This window comes from Zonotrichia albicollis, chromosome 2, assembly GCF_047830755.1.
Source record: "Zonotrichia albicollis isolate bZonAlb1 chromosome 2, bZonAlb1.hap1, whole genome shotgun sequence".
NCBI lineage: Eukaryota > Metazoa > Chordata > Aves > Passeriformes > Passerellidae > Zonotrichia > Zonotrichia albicollis.
The window spans coordinates 82,725,554-82,738,338 of record NC_133820.1 but is presented as its reverse complement, the minus strand read 5'-3'; positions in this window follow the sequence as shown (position 1 = coordinate 82,738,338).

Below are 12,785 nucleotides of genomic sequence, written 5' to 3'. Positions count from 1 at the left end.
ATGTAATCCAGAAAGTTTTGAAGATACGTAGTTTTTAAAATTTTGTTCTTCTCTCCTAAATATGACGTCTCAGCTCACCCTTGATTATATTTTCAGTCAGCTCAAGTCATTGCTATTCTATGGATAGAATTTCCTTTTATTTTGCATAGAGATCAAATATAGACTATAGCTATTAAGATGCAGTAATGAAACTTAACAAGTTTGGTATATTTTATTAAAACTCAATTTATAATCTAATAGCATGAAAAACTTAAAACAGAAATTAAGCTGATTTTCACCTTAAGCAGATAAACTGGTCACCTGCTAGAGTGATTTTCTTTTTCGCTGCTTAATCATTAATTAATATCAGCTTAATGATTTATTTCACTGACATCTTAATAAATGCAACTGAGTAAAAGGGCATGATCTGCTTAATATATATTATGGATGTCATATGATTTTATGCTTATACAGTTAAACTACTTCATGAGTTATTTGCAAAGTTTTAGCATTAAAAGAGTGCAGTAGACACGCTTACCCTTAGATCATTAGGTTTATTAATTCATCTCTTATACTAGTTTTCCATTTTTATAAGTATTAAAGGCCTTTTTCAGCTATCACAGGCATTTGTGTCTCCCTCAAATTTCTATCACTATAATTTATTTCTCTATTACAGTTTAATACAATACCCATTGGAAAAAAAATTTTAAAAAGATCTTAAGGTGAAACAAGAGAGGGTCTGACTGGGTATTGGTAAAAAAAATCCACAAAAAAATAGTTAAGTCATGTAACAGGCTGCCTTGAGGAGTTGTAATTCTCTGTCCTGGGAAGTTTTCAAGTCCCAAAAGCATGAAACTGGGCAATATGAACTTAATTAATAGTTGGTGATTTGAGCTTTTATACTGTGGAAATTCTAAACTCTTTTTCAAAATGAAGTATTTATTCGATCAGTGTTTTTTCTTATAAAGACAACTTTGATTAAAATACATTAGTAACAATGAATGATGAGATAATATACTGAAAGCAGAGACAGAGTTATTTTTGATTTACCAAACAGATATAGCAAAGGTGGATGAATGGTGTAACATATTCTTCAATGAGAATATTATTAATAAATCTGTTATTGTTCTATTTGTTAATTAAATATTATTACCAGTTCTTAAAATATAACACTTCAACCACTTTAAACTATGAATTAGAATAAATGGTGAGACATTATTTCCCCCTCAGAATCTTCAAATTGCTCTTTTACATTTTTCTTTGTTTTTTTCTTGAGGTTTTTCTAAACACAGCTGTACTTTTAAGGTCTTTCAAACATAACTTTTTGGCTGTCACTGCATAATATATAAGTTTAGTTTGTTGCAACAGCAGTTTTCAGCCTTGGGAAGATATGATTCTAAAGGTATGAGTTTTCAAAATACAGGTTAGAGAAATATAATTTCACCAAGAGTTTGTTTCAGTTTTGGGGTGAAATAGGTCCCCTGGATATAGATCAAAGCAAAGCTTTTTCAATTTGCTATTACTATGTCTTTCTCAGTACTCCTATGTCATATACAAGTATCAGAACTTGGATTATTCACAGTCATGCACTGCAGCATTGCATGGGTTTGTTGTGACCATGTACAGGACCCAGCACTTCACCTTGTTGAACACCCTGCGACTGATCTCAGCCCATTGATCCATCCTGTCCAGATCCCAGAGTCTTCCTTTCCTCAAACAGTTCAGCACTCCCACTCAGTGTGCACTAAATCCTTTTGTCCAAATCATTGATAGAGATATTAACCAGGGCTGGTGCCAGTACTGAGTCCTGGGGAACACTTGTGACTGGCCACCAGCTGGATGTAACTCCATTCACCACCAAGAGTTCAGCTTGGCCATCTGGCCAGTTTTTCCCCCAGTCAAGGCCACACCTGCCTAAGTTGCGAGTAGCCAGTTCCTCCAGGAGGATGCCATGGGAAATGGCGTAAAAGACTTTACCAAATTTCAAGTTAGCAACATCCACATCCTTTCCCTCATCCACAAAGCAGGTCAATTTTTCATAGGAGATCAGATCCTGGAGCTTCCCATTTAGCTAAGACTGCTAGTAAGTGATTGAAAGCATTTACTGTGAAAGTGTCTAAAGGCATGTCATTAGTAGCATCACTAAGAATTCATTACTAGGCCAAGAACTTTTTAATTTAGTTATCAATTACTTCGGTGAAGGGTTTAGATGCCTCCTCAGCATGTTCACTGATGGCACAAAGCTGGGAGCAGTGGCCAGTACCCCAGATGGTTGTGCAGCCCTTCAGAGGGGCTTCAGCAGTATGGAAAGATCAGCAGTCTAAAGTTCAACAAAGGCAAATGCAGGACCCTGCACTCAGACAAGAAAAATCCCATGCACCAGTACAGGCTGGAGATTGACCTGGAAAGCAGCTCTGCCAAGAAGGACCTTAGTGTCCTTCTAACAAGGAGTCTGTGTCCTTGGGGCCAACAAGGTTAATGGGATTCTGACAGATCCATGCATTAGGAAGAACATTGCAATCCTGTCCCCCTACTTGGGCCTGGTGAGGCCTAAGTTCTGGGTCCAGTTCTGGGTTCTGTAGTATCAGAGAGATACAGAGCTTCTGAAGCAGCTCCAGCAGAGTGCTGCAAAGGGATTAAGGGACAGGAGCATCTCTCTTATGAGGAAAGGCTCAGGGAGCTGGGCCTGTTCAGCCTTATGAAGAGGTGACAGAGGGGACCTCATCAATGTCTATAAGGATATAAAGGGAGGTGCCAAGAGGATGGGTCCAGGCTCTTCTTGGTGGTGGCAATCAATAGGACAACAGGCAATGGGCAGAGGCTGATGCCCAGGAAATTCCATCTGAACATGAGAAAGAGCTTCTTTACTGTGTGAGTGACCGCCCACTGGAACAGATTGTCCAGACATGTTGTGGAACTTCCCTCACTGGAGAGATTCAAGAACCATGAGGATGCAATCCTATGTCATATACTCTAAGACATCCCTACTTGAGCAAGGAGATCAGATCAAATGATCCACTGTGGTACCTTCCAACCTGACCCACTCTGTGACTCTGTGAAATCAGCTCAGTGAGTGCTTCTACCAGCCCCTCAGTACTCTCAGGTGGATCTCTTCCCATCCCACCAACTTGTATGTCCCTAAGTGGTACAACAGCTTATCGGCCGTTTCTTATTGGATTACAGGGGCTTCATTCTGCTTCCAGTCCTTGTCTTTCAGCTCAGGGGGCTGGGTACTCAGTGAAGAACTGATCTTACTATTAAAGACTGAGATAAAGAAGGCATTTAGCACCTCAGTCTTCTTCTCATTCTTTGTCACTACACCCCCACTGCATCAAATAATGGATTTTTTGCTTATGTATTTATAAAGCCTTTTTTAATTCTCTTTTAAAGTAGCAAGATAATGGTAATGTATGATCATTATAGGAAAGTGGTAATGAAAAACAAGTCAATAAATTTAATATTCATTACCTTTAAGATAGGTAGGTTAATTTAAGCAATCATCTGCGGCCAAATACTGCAACCTAAATCTAACTCACTCAAAACCAGATAGGATGGGTAAGCAAATTTGAAATACTGGGTTGCAAGAAAGAAAAATTAAAAATCTATTCAAAATAAGGGAAATAGTGAAGATGTAAATGTACAAAATCAAACAAAAAACCAAACCACTCCTTATGTTAAAAAAATCCAAACCTGAACAAGTCAAATGGAATGAAGAGTTTTCTCCTCCTCAAACACTTTACCAAATCATGTCTACTATTGGCTAAATCTTGATATAACATAGGATTTTGTGATTGGGAATGTTACTTAATTTCTTTGCATCTTTCCATTCAGAAATTGCTTCAGAGTCTCAAGAACTGAAGTGTGAGAAGTATTGGAAATCTAAGATATATCAAGAGGAAAGTATCTGACTGACAGATTGCCAGGTCGAGTGAATGGAAAAAAAGAGAACTTCAAGTGGAGATGTGCTTTTATTCACTGATGCTCAACCCAGTTTCTCTAGTTCATGATAACAATATCCAAATATAATGTTGTGATATAGAGATGTAGACTATTTACATTTCAACCACTAACAGTGGTCTCAAAAATATGATTTCCCACTGCTCAGACCTGATTGTGCAATAAGGTGATTTTGCTAAATGAAGAACAGCACAGGAGCTGTTTTATGACTGAGAAATCACTAACTGCCAGTCTCAACATCTTGTCTGGAATAGTGAAGGAAGACTAAAGAATCGTCTCTTAGATAACATATCTTCTGCCAGTTTTCCTATTTTTGCAATTGCAAGTACTCAATCTCCCTTGTCTTTTAGTAAATCACCAAAAAACCCCTTCAAAGTACCACCAACACCAACAACAACAACAACAACCCAAGAAAAAACAACCCAAAACCAAACTCCCAAACAAACAAAACTAAGTTTATCCCAAGAAGTATTAGGATGAAATGAAAAAAACCCCACTATTATTTTATCATAGTATCCTGTAGTTCTGTAATGGTGTAAGTACAATTTAATATCATTTCCTGAAAAGCTGCTAACATAGTTAACCCAAGGGAGCATAATCCTCTCTAAGAGAGAGTTTTATGAATGTTTGCAAATATCAGTCTGCTCTTTAGCTGGTTTTTGTTTGTTTTCCTTTTACAAACAGAAGCTGCAGAAGTACTCTCAGGACTGAATCGATTAAAGAGCTGCAGCTCTTGATCTGTGAAGAGAGAGTGAGGGATCAAGGCTTGTTCGGCCTGGAGAAGAGAATTCGATTTTACAGAGAGGATGGCACGTTGCACCTTTCTTTGTAAATAAAGGTTTGTCAAGATTCAAGCTTGAGTACTGTCTCACAACTGCCTTTACTATTCACTTATTGACATGAACCTTATGGCTCCAGCTTGCACCAGCTAGTATTCTCCTAAACAAAACTCAATACAGTTCAGGAAATAGCAGAGAACATAACCTGGTATACAACGTGTCTTTCACCACTCTAGCTGAAGGGATAAAGGAGAATTTTTCTGTAAGGACATGAGCCATCCAATGTCAGCAGTCCTCAGACAAAGAAACCCCCCTTGTGTATAAAGTTTATGTGCAGTGATGTACCCATAGATCTATTTTCCTCCTTCATGAGCTCTTTAATTTTTGATTCCTTGGTGTATTAAGGAACCATAAATAAAATTGTCTTATAACAGCAGTGTGTATTTAATATATATGTTCTCCTTGAAACTTAAACTGGGTTTTGAAAGAGACTGCAGCTCTTTCAATCAAGAATGATCTCATATGCTTATGGGTATTTCATTTCTCATCATAACCATGTAACTGGAATATAAAATCTTCAGGGATTCATGTACTAGAAAATTATGAAACAGCCTGTCAAAACAGAAAAGCTTTCCTCTTTAGATTGCTTTTGTTACTTTTTATTCCAATTAACTTAGCTGTAGAAGTCTTACTTATATCAAGTTCTTAAACATTTTCAATCTTGTCTCTTTTTTCTTGTCATGTGGGTTCTGTGGGCTAACTGTGGTTTGTGTATCTCTATGTGGGCTCTTTGCCCTATCTGTTAAGTAACTCTGTGATCTCCTTGTTCATTCTTTGATCCATTAAAAGAGTTGATGTCTCTTTTAAAACCCAGTTTATGTTTCAAGGAGGACACTAACCTTTACATGAAAAACTTTTTAACCAATTTCAAGCAGAAAATAGCAATTTGAGGGGCTCTACTTCTATATAGAGGAAGCTCAGGAAAATAACAGGGGTTCAGAATATAAGTGTCACTTTAGAAAATTAACCATTTCCAAAATAATAGAAATAGAGTTACTAATAATTTAAGACTTCTAGAGACACTTGGTTACTGCTGTGACTTCTACCAGCACAACCACTGCTGTGTTGGGTTGGCCAGCTGCCAAATTCCATTTACCTGCTCTCTCACTCCACCTCCCTGACAGGACACAGGGGAGAAAATAAGATGTAAATACACGTGGGTTGAGATTAAGACAAGGAGACCAACTGTCACAGGCAAATCAGACTGGATTCGGAGATTTATTTTTAATTGCTGATTAAAATAGATTAAGATGGTGAGGAACACAGACTGAAACACTGCCACCCCACCCTCCCTTTTTCTCAGGCTCAACTTTACTCCTTCATTCCTAAATCCTCCACCTTCCCTTTTCCAAGGCAGCAGATGGAAATGGAGACTGGGGGGTGGGGGCTGTAGCCAAGCCATAACTATCCCTCTCTGCAGCTTCCTCAACATGTGCTACAGCACTTGTCAGGAAAATCTGCTCCAGCATGCATTCTCTGCAGGTCAGAGTCCCTTCAGAAAACATTTACCTGCTCCATAATGGGAAACTACACAGGCTACAACGTGTTTATCTGCTCTGGTGTTGTCTTCCCCGAGGCTGCAAGGGAATCACATATACAAAAGCAGCGGTGGAGGTGCGTAGCAGGAACAGAGGCATTTAGTATTAGTGCCATGCAAAACGTTCTAGGGGCTTTGCTTGCACTCTAAAAAGCTCTTGTCATTCTGGTGACTTAGCAGATACTGTGGGGATGGTGAACTGTATGTGGTGCAGCTTGGGGTGGTGATTGGATTTCCTTTTCAAGCTACAGAAAATATTTATGAAAATCTTCTTATTCTACACTGATTAAGATTCTAACTAATGTATGGTAACCAAAGATAGATGGGAAGAAAGTTTCCTTAGAAGCTAGAAAAGGATGTGATGGCTTATTTGGATTTTTCATCTCTATGTAGCAGAGAGCGAATGAGGATGTTGCAGCATGGGGAAAAGGGACTAGCAATATAACATATCAAGAATCAAACTTACTGCTTAGAACTAGGGAGAAAATACGTACCAGTACTTGAATAAATGTTGTTATTTTACTGCTATGGAATTGTGTTTATTCTCTGCAGCAGTTCTTTTATCAAATTAAACTTTCGTTTTATGCATTACTAAAAAAAGACACAGAAAGGCTTGGTTTGGAAGGGACCATAAAAATCACATTCTTCCAAAGCCCCTGCCACAGGCAGGGATACTATCCACCAGTGCAGGTTGCTTAGAGCCCTGTGCAACTTGAACTTGAACATTTCCAGGGAGGGGCATCCACAATTTCCCTGTGCAGTCTGTAGCAGTGCTTCTACCCTCTGAATAAAGATTTTTCCTGACGTCTAATCTAAATCTCTTGAAGTTTAAACCCCTTCCCCCTTATCCTATCTGTCCATGTAAAAAGTTGCTCTCCCTCTTATTTATAAGCTGTAAGCTTATAAATTTCTCTTATTTTAAGTACCAGAAGGCCACAATGAAGTCTCCCCGGAGTTTTTTCTCCAGGCTGGAAAGCCTCAGGTCTCTCAGTCTGCCACTGTAGGAGAGATGCTCCAGCCCACATTTCATTTTTGTGGTCCTCTTTTGTAACTGCTTGAAGAGGTTCACATTTTTCTCATGCTGAGGACCCCAGAGCTGGATGCAGCATTTCAGGTGGAGTCTCACAAGGGCAAAATAGAGCGGGAGTTTCCTGCTGGCCTCCCCCCTTTTGACATAGCCCAGGATCTGCTCAGCTTTCTGGGCTGCCAGAGTACACTGTGGGCTCACATCCAGCTTTCTATACCTGAGAACATCCAAGCCCTTCACTGCAAGGCTCTTCTTGCAGTCTGTACTCATGTCTGGGATTGCCTCCTCCCAGGTGCAACGCCTTGCCCTTCGACTTGTTGAACTTCTTAAGGTGCTCATGCACCCAATTCTTGAGCTTGTCCAGGTTCATCTGGATGGCTTCTCTTCCTTCTGTTGTGTCAGCTGGGCCAGTCAGCCTAGTCCTATCTGAAAAACTGATGAATGTGCACCTCTTTTCTGACACGTGTACATAGAATACTGTCTTGCTATTTTTCATATCCCTTACCAAGACCCATGACCTCCATGCCTTAAATTCTATGACCCCATTTCTAAACATATTAACAGTATCCCTGTACTCCTCCCAGGTTCACTGTCTGTGCTTCCACTGGCTGTGCATTTCCTTTTGTGCTGGTTTTGGCTGGGGAAGAGTTTATTTTCATCACAGGAGCTGGTATGGGGCCGTGTTTTGGCTATGTGTTAAGAACAGGTTGAAAATATTGAGATGTTTTTGTTATTGCTGAGTGGGGTTACACAGAGCCGAGGCCTTTTCTGCTTGTACTGATATGTTTCAATGACGTTGGGAGTGCATGGGAAATTGGGAGGAGACATACAGAACAGGTGACTCAAACCAACCAAAGGAATATTCCATACTGTATGACATCATGCTCAGTATATAAAGTGGGGGGAAGAAGGGAAAAGTAGAGGATGGTGTTTGTCTTCCTAAGTAATTGTTACATGTTTGGTGCCCTGCTCTCCTGGAGATGGCCGAACACTTGCTTATCCATGGAAAACAGTGAATTGATTTCTTGTTTTGCATTGCGTTTTGCATGCTTTTTGCTTTCCCTATTAAACTGTCATCCCAACCCATGTGTTCTGTACATTTTACCCTTCCAATTCTCTTGCTGATCCCACTAGTGTGGAATTGTATGGTACTTGTTTGCTGTTTGGTATGGTTAGAAATATTCAAGAAAGATACAGAGGGTAAAAGGGGCTCAAATCAGAGTTCTCTGTGTAATCAGGGTAAACTACAGTCAGCCTTTCTCACTGATCTCTCACTTTCACCTCCCTCCTTGCCCCAACCGGCAGTGGGAGAGAGTTGCAAGAGAAGATTCTGTCAACAAATAACTTCAGCAGTTAAGGTCATGTTTTGAAATACTTATTAAATATTTTACTTATAATTATAGATCCTTGCCTTTGTTTTTATGAGTGTGAAATGGTCTTAGGTTTTGAGTTGAACTGAGATTTGGAACTGAGACATCAAGAAATGGAAAATCATAATGTAAATGAGCCACTAGCTGAAGTGAAGAGAATGCAGTGTTCTTGATGCAGTCTTTGTTTCATGGTGGTAAGAAACCAATTGAATCTGTGGCCTGGTCACAGAAAAGTTCATCAGCAAGGTTAAATTATAAATTCTAAAAACCTTTGTTAGCAAGTGAAACTACAGCATGGCCATATTAATGTGATGTATATGTGTACATTGTCATAAACCTTTTGAAACTGTAGACCTTTTCAGGATGCTATTAGTATAATTTAGGAGAATCAACACAATTATATTGGATTAGATAATGGAAATTGGCAAGATAAATAAATGTTTGAAAGCTCTTGGGGATATGGAACTGCATTATTAAATTAGAACTTCAGCTAAAATGATAAGGTCTGGTGATTACATTTTCATTAGTTGTACCTTCTGCAGTGTCACATAATAGCTTTGTTGATTGTGCATAATTTACAATGCTTTCAAAATGCAACACAATTACATGACTTTTTAAAATATTGTTGTTGTGCTGGAAAGTAAATTGATGGGCCTAAGCATAAGTTAAAAGTTAACCTGCAACTATGAGCATGAGTCTCGTATTTTTTGAACCTGAGGCATTTAGAGGAATGCAGTTGTATTTTCTCTGTAGAAAATATAGTTTTGCAATAAAATAATATTTGAATTGATCATAAATTTTAAAATAAAAAATCCAGATCTCAAGGGAACTAAACCATATAGATGCTACAGAAAATAGTTTGTATTTTTCTTTTTTTAATGAAACTGGTTTTGTTTGTTTGAGGTTTTTTTTTTTTAAGATGAATGAAAAGAGCAACATGGAATCACCAGCAAATCTTGGTACCAAACATAAGGCACTTCCATAAGTTTAATTATTTTTAAATTATTACTACACAGTGTTTATTATTAAATATTGATTTAATATTACATGTATGTTGTAAACTATACTTTATAACTGGTACGTTACTATAACCAAAGTGCTGACTTTGTTAAATATTTGTTCTTGCAGTACAGTGAAGCTTTTTGGTGCGACCCAAATAAATGTATTTAGACCCAGGAAATATATATATTGTATCAGCCTGAATGAAATTTATGATGTGGCTGAATGAACTGCATTTCTTTGTGATGGACATAAGTCTAAATTATGAAAATTGAAGCCATAAAAATCTTAAACTTTTGGTGTTTCAGGCTGAAATTTTATGCAAAAGTCAATCTTTATTTTTTTCTTCTATATCAATATGAATTTAAATAGTCAAATGCAAAACAATCTGACTTCAAACTTAACTGGGGTTAGAAAAAATTTTATTAAGTTTTGGAGTTGCTTTGTTTTGTTTGCTTTGGATGCAAGGGAGAAAGGGTACTAAAATTTCCTTTTGACCAAGTATCATTTTCTGGAATGGAAAGTTCTGATTCCACTTTTTCCTAGACCTGTCTTGAAAATTTCATCTCTTTGTAGCATTGCATAGTGTCACATACTGAAGGGAACTCAGCAAAAATTACACAAAAAATAGACAATGTGACACTCAGGACTGAGAAAATGCTGGTATAACCAGAGCAAATAAAAGTGCGAGCAAACAGAGAGACTTGAGGGACAAAGATTGCAAGTTTTTATTTACCTCTGTAAGATCCTGGTAACAGTAGCAAAATTTTTCTTTTGTTTTTAGTTTTGCATTTCATCACCTGATTATATCAGGTGAAAAGGTAATTTCCAGATTATGATGCAGTCTGGAAGCAGAAGTATTGAAACAAGTTTTGTGATACAGTTTCTGTCTCCTTGCAATGTTCATAGGCTCTAAAGCTCCAGTTCTAGCTGGCATGTTTGCCTACAGCCATTCATTAATCATCCTGTCTGGGAACTTTGTCCTCTACTGTTCTGATTTGTTCGTGATGTTTCCCTAAAGGGAAAACTAAGATGTTGTTTTCACAGAAAAGAAAATTCCTTGAAGAAGCCCTTCTAAAAGTATGTTAAATTTCCAAATCTCAAAACAAACTTTGAGTTTGTAAAATTTGGGCAATTTGAAATTTCTTTTAATTCATTCTTACATTCCTTAATGTTCTGCCAAAGAGTTTGAATTTGACATCTGATTTTTTTTCTGAATTTTTGCTAATGAAATCTCTCTCCAGAATTATTTGCCTAAATTTATTTAGAAAAAGATAAAATAAGACACATTAATCTAAGTGAATGTAGTTTAATTGAATATTTAGGAATAAAAACATAAATTATAATAATTGAAAATATTTTAATTAAATAACTGCTGTGCTAATTATTCAACATATTATTATCTTCAAAGATAAGTAAATGAAATTTCTCATCTGCTGATGAAATATTAGCTGTATAGGAAATGAGAAAAGTGAATACTGGTAATTTAATTTGATTTGTTAAAAATGTTCAATTAAAAATACAAATAAATATGAAACATGACAAAAAAGAAACAGTAAATGAAGTTCACTCCATATAACTTAAAGTAAACATGCTGGTATTGTGCATAGTTATATGCAAAGTGTTTTGAACACTAAATACAGTGGAACTGAGAAAGAGAAAAATAAAGACTAGTAAAGGGAGTATAAAATGCAATAGATTCTTTAGTCTAATCTCCATGGATTGGAGAATAAATTGCTACTGTGAAGTGAAGAAGGAAATATTAAATGCATTAGGGTTTGGCTTTTTTAAAAATCAAATTATTGCATTGTAATCTCATTTTGTTTTAGTGGTTAGTTGAAAAAACAACAAAGACTTACAAGACATTTTAGCTACAGGTTAATAGTTGGTAGTATATTTTTTTGTTTCTTTGGTTGGGTTTTATCTTATACTAGGGCCGAGATAAATTAATCTCTGAGCAAAAGTCAGTATTTATATAAACTATATTTATAAAGAATTTATTTTTAAAAATCTAGTTAATTTTGAATTTTACTGGACAATTATATTAGTTAATATAATGATCTTTCATTTTTTATCTAAAATCTGGACATGTTAAAGAAATTTTGTTCTTAAAGAAATGTAAAGGTTCTGTGTTGGTAAGTTTATTCTTACACTGGTTATTTATTTTTCTCTTATACAGTTTAATTTCAGTTTGTAATATTCGGGCTAAGATTTTTTCAATTTAAGAGGGATTACAGCCTTTTGCTCAGTCTTGTCTTCCTCTCATGATATAACTCATGAAGTTATATTTGAAAAAAAAAATAGAAATTTTCCCAAAACCCCAAAGAAAGAACCTGAAAACTCTTGACAGGAGTTGTGGGAGAAATCAGTCCTCATTCTATGACAAGACTCAGTAGAGTTTAAGTGATTTTTGTAGGTTTATGATGGACACACACCCCACCTGCTCTGAAACTCATGTCAGTTTTCAACACAGATCAACAAAAGGTTTACAACTTAGTTATCATGAGTTATCATAGCTGCAGCTTTCATAGCTGATTCCAAAATAGAAATAACAATAGCAAACTTATTTTCAAGAGAAATGTCTAATTTCAGGTAATATTGACAAATTTCATAAAGTTACAGGGAAAATTTCTAGGAGGAAGTAAATAGCAGTCTCATGGGTTTTGTTCACAGCTTGGTGTTGATGGCACAGCAGATCTAGATCCCAACCCAGGAATTTTACACTACAGATTTATGTACCTGAATAAGTTTATAGTAATTAATTCATGTGCTCTGATTATTTGAAGTCTTAAAAATATTTTCAGCAAAATTACTTCTTTCTCAAGAAACACATTCCCATTGGTTTTTTAATATTTTTTTTTTAACTCAGGCTTGTCAATGCTTGTGTTTAAAAGTACACTGCTTAAAAGATTCATGCACTTGGCCCCTACCCAAGAATGATGTTATCATATATTCCTTGTTGCTAGTCCTAGCAATATTCTCAGTAATTTCATTGGCTGCTGGCTCATGAAATAAAGGTCAATTTAGTCTTCCACAGACAGTGCAGCTGATGGAGAGTCAGCCTACCTCATACTTTT